This window comes from Marmota marmota, unplaced genomic scaffold (assembly GCF_001458135.2).
Source record: "Marmota marmota marmota unplaced genomic scaffold, marMar, whole genome shotgun sequence".
Taxonomy (NCBI): Eukaryota; Metazoa; Chordata; class Mammalia; order Rodentia; family Sciuridae; genus Marmota; species Marmota marmota.
This window is the reverse complement of record NW_026000026.1, coordinates 21,851,931-21,860,434: the sequence shown is the minus strand read 5'-3', so window position 1 is coordinate 21,860,434 and position 8,504 is coordinate 21,851,931. Positions and strand designations below refer to the sequence as shown.

Below are 8,504 nucleotides of genomic sequence, written 5' to 3'. Positions count from 1 at the left end.
ACATTGCCCTCGCCAGGATATTTGGGCCTAGAATAAGGGCAGGGCTCTCCCTCACAGTCCCAGACACTCTCCCTCACAGTCACAGTACCATGCAACATAAGCTTCGGCTTTTGAATCCAACAGATCTGGGTTCAAATCCTAGGTCTTCTCTCATTTGCTGTGAGATGGGATAAGGGAGGTCAGTTCTGCCCATCTCAGCTCTGTATCTGAAAAGTGGGGAGCAATCCCTAGCTGAGAAGGATGGTAGGGGTCAGGCCTGACACATAGTAGGTATTCAGGAAACAGGATCCAACCTGTCCTCCTGCTTCTTTCCCTCCCTCCCTCCTTTCCTTTCTTCCATGTGAGAGATGTCTCCAAGGAAACAGGAGGAATTATTTTAAGAAAAGAGCCGAGGGCTCGGGTGGAAGCAGATGGTGGTTCGGGCATCTGGGAGGCAGAGGCAGGCTGCTCTGGCCCTTCAAGGAGAAAAGGGGACCCAGATGCCTCCTCATCACAGAGAATATGAGGGCAGGCCCTGGAGGCGAATCCATACTGAGGGGCAGAGAAAAAACATTTTTGGCATCACAGAGCAGAGACACAGTGTTGGCCTTGGTTGTGTGTTTGTCTCACCAGGTGGCCCCAAGAAAGCCCCAGGCCTCTAGCCTGTTGGTCTGTGGGTGAGAGGGGTGAGGGAGGGAATAGGCAAGATTGGGGGCTGATGGGGTCCAGGTGCAGAACATTGCGAGCAAAGGCCTAGGGTCTCCTGAGCCAGGCAGAAACTCACTCATCAACTCCCCCTCATGACCAGTGAGCACCCTGCTTCTCTGCCACACACCCACTTTGTTGTGGGATTCACCGCCCCCCGCCCGGCCCCCCGCCCCGCCCCGTGGTACAGATGAAGAAAATGAGGCCCTGGGAGGCAAAATGAGTTTCTCAAGTTCACAAAGAAAGACAGAGTTTTCCAAACTCATCCTCATTTTCGATAGCTCCCATCACCTGCAGTTGAAGTCCCTATTCCTTGTGAGGACTTTGAGGTCACCATAATGCATCCCTGCTCACCTTCCTGGCTTCACCTTTGCACTTACCCTTCACCTCCACGAGCTTGCAGTTGTGGTCTGTGTGTGCCCCATTCTGGCCTCCGGTCCCTGCTCACGCCCTTGTGATGGGCTATCCTCTCCGTCCTCCCCTTGCTCATCAGGCTCATCTTGTGCCTCCAGGCTTCACTTCTTTCTATTCTGGATGTTCATCCAGGGCCCCTCCATGAGAGCTGGGTTCTCGTGGGTCCACTCTGAAGATCACAGTCTCCCTTAGGCCAGAGATGTTCCTCACACAACTCTGCTTTGCCAGTACTCAGCACAGGCTTGGCCCCAAGTGAGCCCTGAATGAATGAGTGAGTGAGTGAATGAATGAGATAAGGAACACTGTGGGATTTCCATTCCTAGCTTCAATCAGTTTGTTCTCCAAACATTTTTCAGGCACCTCCTCCATGCCAGGCCTACTGCCAGCCCCAGGGATAAGGATAACTCAGCCTTGCAACGCACTTCAGGGTTTACAAAGTGCTTCATCTTATAAGTCATGGCCACTCTGTCAAGCAGGGGTTTGTGTTTATGTCCGTTTCCCACATGTGGAAACTGAGGCTCAGTGAGGTTGGGTAATGTGCACCCAATCACAGCCAGTTGTGGCAGAGCCAAAATCTGATTCCAGGCCCGTTCACTCTAGAGCCCACACTCCTTCCACACTGTGAAAACAAAGCAAAACAAAGCAGAGGAATAGATATGAACACTTGGAACATTTGAAAAACACAGGGAAGAAGAAGGAAGGGAGGGGCAAGCCCTGCCTCGCCCTTCGCCTAGGACAGGCCTCACTAACAACCACTTGAGATGGTCTACCGTTTTGGCTGAGCCTGTGGGTGTAAGGTGCCACGGAGACAAGGGGCACTGTCATGGAGCAACCCAGACTGTCAAACACCACAACTGGAGAAGAACTTGAGGTGACCCTGAACTTCAAGGAGCTACTTCCAGTCTTGTGGGAGCAATGAAAGCAAACAGGTGTGTCTAAAGTTGGGTCCCCCCAAAGCAACTTCGAGATGCTTATAGTTTATTCGGGAAGTGATCCTAGGAAGCAGCAGAGAAAGGGTGCAAAGAATGAGATGGGGGGAGAGAAAGTCAGGAAGTGAGTGCTCACTGGTGAGCAGGTGACCAGTGTGGGCAGCTGGACACCATCCAGCTGGGCATCTTCTGAGGAATGGTGGTGAACACCCCCAAAACTATCTCCCTGAAGGCTGGGAAGCTGAGCATTTGCCCATGACTTCCATTCCCAGGAAGTGATGGAAGGTTCTTCTGGGGGTGTTCACTTGCCTGCATTTTCAAGCTCCCTTGAGCTTGGGCTGGGCCACCTCCAGCAACCTCAGGAAACGCTGTCAGGCAGACAAGCAGAACAATGTGGGGGGCACCTACAGTGGGCCAGTGTTTGGAAAGCTGTCTACCAGCTGGAATCCAAGGCAGGCCCCAGAAGCCAATTGCTATATGGTGCTTGACACGTGGTGATTCTTTGTCATGGTCAAGTACTTTGGGAATGGGAGTAGAACACAGAAGTCAGAGATTTCCTCAGAGTAGATGACAATGGAATTGGACTTTGAAAGGCAACTGAACAATGAAGGAAGAGGCATTCTAGTAAAGGCTGAGTGTGAAACACCTCATTGTCTTTGGGAGACACTGCAGAGCCTGTACCTGAGTCAGGGGATTAGACCAGAACTGAGTTAGGAGAGAGTGAAAAAGCCAAATGGTGAAGAGCTTTGAATACCAGACCAAGGAGCTCAGAGTAAATCCCCAGGTGCTGGGGAGGCAATGCAGGGCTCCACGCAGGGGAAGACAGTCCAATCTGTGCCAGAAAGCTCTCTCTGGGACTGGTGTGAAGGTTGGATGGAGAGGAGCAGACTGGAGCAGGATGCTCCCTACAGGGACCTTGAGCCCAGGACAGCCTGTGAGGCGCCTTCCTCTTTGTGTCCTGGGGGAGCTGGCCCAGCCTGTCCAGATATATGACTGATCAGGAGGACAGTGCTGGGGCTGGCCACTCCCTAGATTTGTCTTGACTGACCTGGGTGTATCTGTTTTGGTACAAACCAGGTCTCATCATTACCTAGAATGGTCATTACCAGAGTTAGTCGTCTTCAAGGGCAGGATGTTACCTGCTGCCAAGGGGACTTTCTCCACTAGGACAATTTTCTGGTTTGGATCAGTTATTCTGTCCTCTTTTGGGGTCCTTCCTGAAGCCTTCAGCTCTGGCACCAGCATGATCTGAGCTGGCAGGTTTGTGGCAGGACTGGGGGAGACCCCTGGAGGCCCCTGACACCACAGACTCTTCCCACCACACTGGCTCCCTTCCTGCCTCTGGGTTGGGTCGGCAAATGTCCCCTAGTGCCACAACTTCTACACCGACTTCCCTCAGAGGCCTGATTGCCCCTGATCGCCAGGCCATGCTAGTGTTTAACCACCCTCTCCCACACGGTCCATGCCCACAGTCCACTCTCTCCCCATCTCAGTGTCTCTCTCTCTTTCTCCCTCTTTTAATATTTTTAGTTGTAGATGGACACAATATCTTCCCTCCTTCCTTCCTTCCTCCCTTCCTCCCTCCCTCCCTTCCTTCTTCCTTTTCTCTTTTTCTAACATGGTGCTGAGGTCTGAACCCAGTGCCTCCCACGTACTAGGCAAGTGCTTTGCCACTGAGCCACAGCCCCAGCCCTCTCCATCTCTCTTTGAGTCTCTGCCTCTCTGTTAAGTACAGGTCTTAGATAAACATAATTGAGCTAATAGGAGCCTTAGGTTCACGATATGCTCTCAGCCTTGGTCCACACATGGCCCAATGTATATGATGCAAGATTGTGAAAAATACAAGCGCCCGGAGGTGCTGCCCACCCCGCAAGCTAGGACAGAACTGATACCTGATATCTCCTCCGTGCTGTCCCCATCCCTAGCACTCTCTTAGAGGTCACTAAGATTCTGAATTTTAAGTTTATCCTTCTCTGGTTTCCTTATTTCTAGTTTTAGTACATGTACAAACACCTAAATAATACGTTGTTTGTTTTAATTTGTTTATTCATTTCATGTTAAAAGGTGCTTACCACATATAGTCCTTTTGTAAAACTCAATGCTATGTTGATCAGCATGTCTATGTTGTGAAGAGTTGTGATTTAGTCGTTTGAAAGCTATGTGTGACTATACTACTATTATTTATTTTCCTGTCAATTGATCATGGGGTTGTTTTCAGGTCTTCTGCTATTACAAATAGTGCTGCTAGGGCTATTCCTGTGCATTTTTCCTAATGCTTTGTAAAATGCAGTCCAAGGATCATCAGCCCTGCAATCCCTGGGAACTTGTTAGAAATGCAGAATCTCAGGTCCTGCTCTGGACCCATGTAATAGCAATCTGCAATTTCACAAGGCCCCTGTGGGATCACCTGCACATTAAAGTTTGAAAAGCAGGAATTGTGGGGTCTAGTGGGTGTGCCAGTGCACCCTCTATCAGCAGTATGTTAAGGCTGCCATGGGGCTACACTTCACCGGCTTTGGGTACTGTCTGACTGTTATGGTTTAGGTATGAGGTGTCCCTCAAGAGCTCATGTGTGAGACAATGTAAGAATGTCCGGAGGTGAGGGGACTGTGGACATAGCTCAGTGGTAGAGTGCTTGCCTAGCATGCACGAGGCCGTGGGTTTGAGTCCCAGCATTGCCAATAAAGAAAAAAAAATAGAAGTAAAAGAAGAAGAAGAATGTTCCGAGGTAAACGATGAAATGGTCAGGTTACGAGGGCCTTGACCTAATCAGTGGACTGCGCCACTCACAGGGATCAAGTAGGCTGTAGGCAGGCAGAGTGTGGCTGGAAGAAGCCAGTCACTGGAGGTGTGCCCCTGGGGGTTGTATTTTGTCCTGCCTGCGCTCTCCCCTGCCCATGCTCTCTGCTTCCTGGCTGCCCGCCCTGTGCTGTGGCAGCTTTGCTCCACCACGCCCGCTGCCATGGTGTGCTGCCTCGGCTCGGGCCCAGAGCAACAGCAGCCATCTATGGACTGCGCCTCTGAAACATGAGCCCCAAATAAGCTTCCCTCCTCTGTGTTGTTCTTGTTAGGTTTTTTGGTTACAGCAATGAAAAAGCTGCCTAAAACGCTGACTTGGATTTCGTCGTTTTCACCGTGGCTTGGGGTGCCAGCGTCTCACTGTGGCGTTGGGTGACATTTCCCTGATGGCTGATGAGGTCAGGTGCTGCTCAGGCCGTGACTGGCATGTTTCCTCCCTGTGAACCACCTCTGCCTGTTCCCTGTTCCTTCTTTCTTTAGGTCTACTTGGCTCAATCCTGTTTTTTTTGCAAGTGCTGTTCTCTCAGCTTGAAGCACCTTCCCCCCGCATCACCCCGCGCCAGTTCCTCCAGGAAGCCCTCCCTGATTGCTGCTCCGGCTGTGAGCCTCCCCAGCCTCACAGGCAGGAAAGCTCAGCCTCACTGAAGAGACTGCAAGCCTGTTCAGGATGGCCCTAGGAAGTGTTTTTCAACTATGTGCCATAATTTTCCATTTGCATTTTAAAAGTAGGAATTACTGTTTTTTCTTGAAAAATTGAGATGTGGCCTCCCTGGGCCTTTTTTCTTTTTCCTTTTTTGGTACTAAGTATTGAACCCAAGGGCACTTTACCACTGAGTCACATCCCCAGCTTCTTTTTATTTTTTGAAACAAGGTCTCGCTAAGTTGCTGAGCCTGGCCTCCAACTTGCCTTCTCCTGCCTCAGCCTCCCAAACTGCTGGGATTAAAGGCATGCATTGCCATGCCCAGCTGGGCCTTCTCTCTTACATGGCAATAATTGACTGGTGCAGAGTGTCACAGTCCCCACTACTTCATGCTCCTGTCCTGTCCAGAGCATTTACGTTTGTGACCCTTGCCTAAATAAGGCCAATGCTTACTTCTCTAAATCTCTCCCATCCTTATCCACCTCCCACGACCCTGTTCTTACTCCCACTTAGTCCTCTGCACCTCTCCCCTGGACTGTCACACCAGCCTTCCACAATCATCCTTTTCTAATCCTGCCTCTTCCAATCCACTGACCCTGAGGCCCCATTGTTCAAGAACCAGCAATGGCTCCCCATTGCCTTTCCAGGCACTGATTAAAGAAAAATAGTATTATCACAATATAAATATTTCACAAAAAAGATGAGAGAACTGCATAACAAACACCCATGTATCCACCACCCAGCTTAAGAAATAAGCCATTTCAAGCACATTTGAAACCCCTATTACATTCCCTCCCTCCCTCCTTCCCTCAGGGGCATACTGTCCTGGATTTGCTATTTATCACGCCTGTGAGTGCTCTTACACCCGTATTGCACATGTATGGGTCCCTATGTAATAAATCGTATTGTGTTGCATGTTTGTAGACTTTATACATCTGGCATCAGACTGTGCTTTCTGTCTTCAACTTACTTTTTTCATATCTATTTTTTATTTTTAAAAACTGAAGTATAAAATTGAGACAAAGGGTACTCAAAACCTAAGTGTAAACACTAAATTTCCACAAGCTGAATCAACAGTGTGATTTTGGGATTTAATCCTCACGGGTTTGTGCGGCTTGTGCTCACCTGCTCTGGAGACAGTGGAGTGGAAAGTTTTCCAGTGTCTGGTCATCACTATTCACAGCTGACGGGCGGTCAGGCTGCATCCAGCTTCTCACTACTACAAATGGCGCTGCTATGGATATCTGTGCGGACTCTCCTAGGGCTCTTTATCTGGGGGGCAATGCTTGCTCATCTTCGACCTGACCATACTGTTCCAGGTCACTGTCCAGCCCTTGGCTGTCCTGGCTGTCCATGGCCCCCAGCTCAGCGGAGAAAGTTCTCCCACTGCTCCATGTAGCCCACACTCCTCATTCCTCGCATCCTGCCCAAACCCACAGCCACCTTTTCTCCTGTCACATACTCTCCTTTCTCCTGAGGGCCCCAAACTCCCTTCTTCTCTGAGGCTTTGCAGAAGCTTCACCTCTGCCAGGAAGTCCTCTTGAGTAGCATAGGTCCTGCCATCTCCTCTGAGCACACTCTCTTCACAGTTGCCAGAGCCGGAAGACAGAGCAAAACAGCACAGATTGTGGGAGGAGAAGACAGACATGGATGGACCAGTTGACAGTATGAGAAACTGATCCCTGGGGTCTGGGTGAATGAGTAGGAGTTTGTTAGATAGAGGATGGAAGGCCACGCAGGCCAGGGAAAGGCAGAGGCTGGACACTGGAACAGTCTATCTGGATGGGGTTGTGAACAGGTGGGCAGGTGGTGGATGAGACTGGGAAAAGGGCTGACTCTTCTTCGTTCAACTGGTGTTTTCCAGCTTTGGCTCTGTGTGGGAGCCAGGGGAGACAGGCACATGCATTTGACATCCACTGAATGCTTGGCATCATCAAAGAGCTTACTTACAATCTTTATCTCTTTGGTTTCTTTACTCAAGTTGGCAATAGATACTCCTGTTGTCCCATTTTACAGGTGGAGAAAATGGGGCTCAGAGAAAGGCAGTCTGTGGTCACAGAACCTCAGGAGAGGTAGGACAGGTACTCAGCCTACAACCATCCCCGCTACCTGACTCCAGAGACTGTTTTTAACCCTAGTACTGCTTGAGACAAGAGGGCACATGGGAGAGGGTTCTGCAGGAAACAGGTCACCAGGAGGGGGCACCCATTCACAGAGACAGGAGCCCAAAACGGGAGGGGTCTTCTGACTCCCGGCGATGTGACCCAGGATGGTCTCGTCCTCTGTGGGACTCAGTTTCCTTCCTCCAAGATGCAGCGATAGTGAACACAGGTTCCTGCCGGCCCTCTCCCATAGCCTGGGGTTCCAAGTTCCCGCGCCAACGCGGCCAGCGCTGTGTTACTTTGTTTCAATAGCCTACCCTCTCTGGACCACCAGCCACAGATTTCCAAGCACTCTTCTGACTAGCGACAGGGCGTCCACAGCTGCGGAGACCCTCCCGCTGTCCCCGGGTTGCGGGGGCGTGAGTGGGAGTGAGGCGCCGGGAACCGCGCGGCCCCCGCTCTCCCCCAGCAGCCCCGGGCCCGCGGCCGGATCCGCGCCTGGTTTTGGGCGCAGCCGCGCGGCCCCCTCCCCCGCGCGCATCTCCCCGCCCCCCGCCCCTCCCGCCGCTCTCGGGGAGCCGGGGCCGCGGGCTCCTCCTCCCGCAGCCGCATCTGGGGCGCCGCGCCGGCCGGAGGAGAGGCATGGGGCGCCCGCGGGCCGGGGCCGGGGCCTAGGCGGGCGTACCTGCGAGCGGACCGGGCGGCGGCGGCGGCGGCGGCGCAGCGCAGCGGCGGAGCGGGCCGGAGGCGGCCCAGGCGCCCGGCGCAGGTGAGGGCGCGGGGGTGGCGCGCGGTGGCCCCGAGTCCCTTTCTCGAGCCGGCGCGCCCCGTCCCTCGGCAGAGCCCCCATCCCGTCTCCTCCCGAGCCCTCCCGGCCGGGGGCGGTGCTGGCGCAGAGAAGCCCCCTCCCCCTGCCGGGCGCGTCCTCGGAGCCC

General features: G+C 52.6%; 1 protein-coding gene across 9 annotated transcripts in view; it reads left to right on the top strand.

The window, feature by feature from the left end:
* The first annotated feature begins 8,292 nt into the window (after positions 1 to 8,292).
* Dlgap4 (DLG associated protein 4) overlaps positions 8,293 to 8,504 on the top strand; it is a 189,908-nt gene continuing 189,696 nt past the window's right edge. For 3 of the 9 annotated variants that reach the window (XM_048810990.1, XM_048810989.1, XM_048810987.1), the window contains exon 1: positions 8,308 to 8,338. The gene's annotated coding sequence lies outside the window, so the exon portion shown is untranslated. Of the gene's footprint in view, positions 8,339 to 8,504 lie in introns of all 9 variants that reach the window. The other 6 variants (XM_048810995.1, XM_048810994.1, XM_048810991.1 and 3 more) reach the window with 5 other exon arrangements.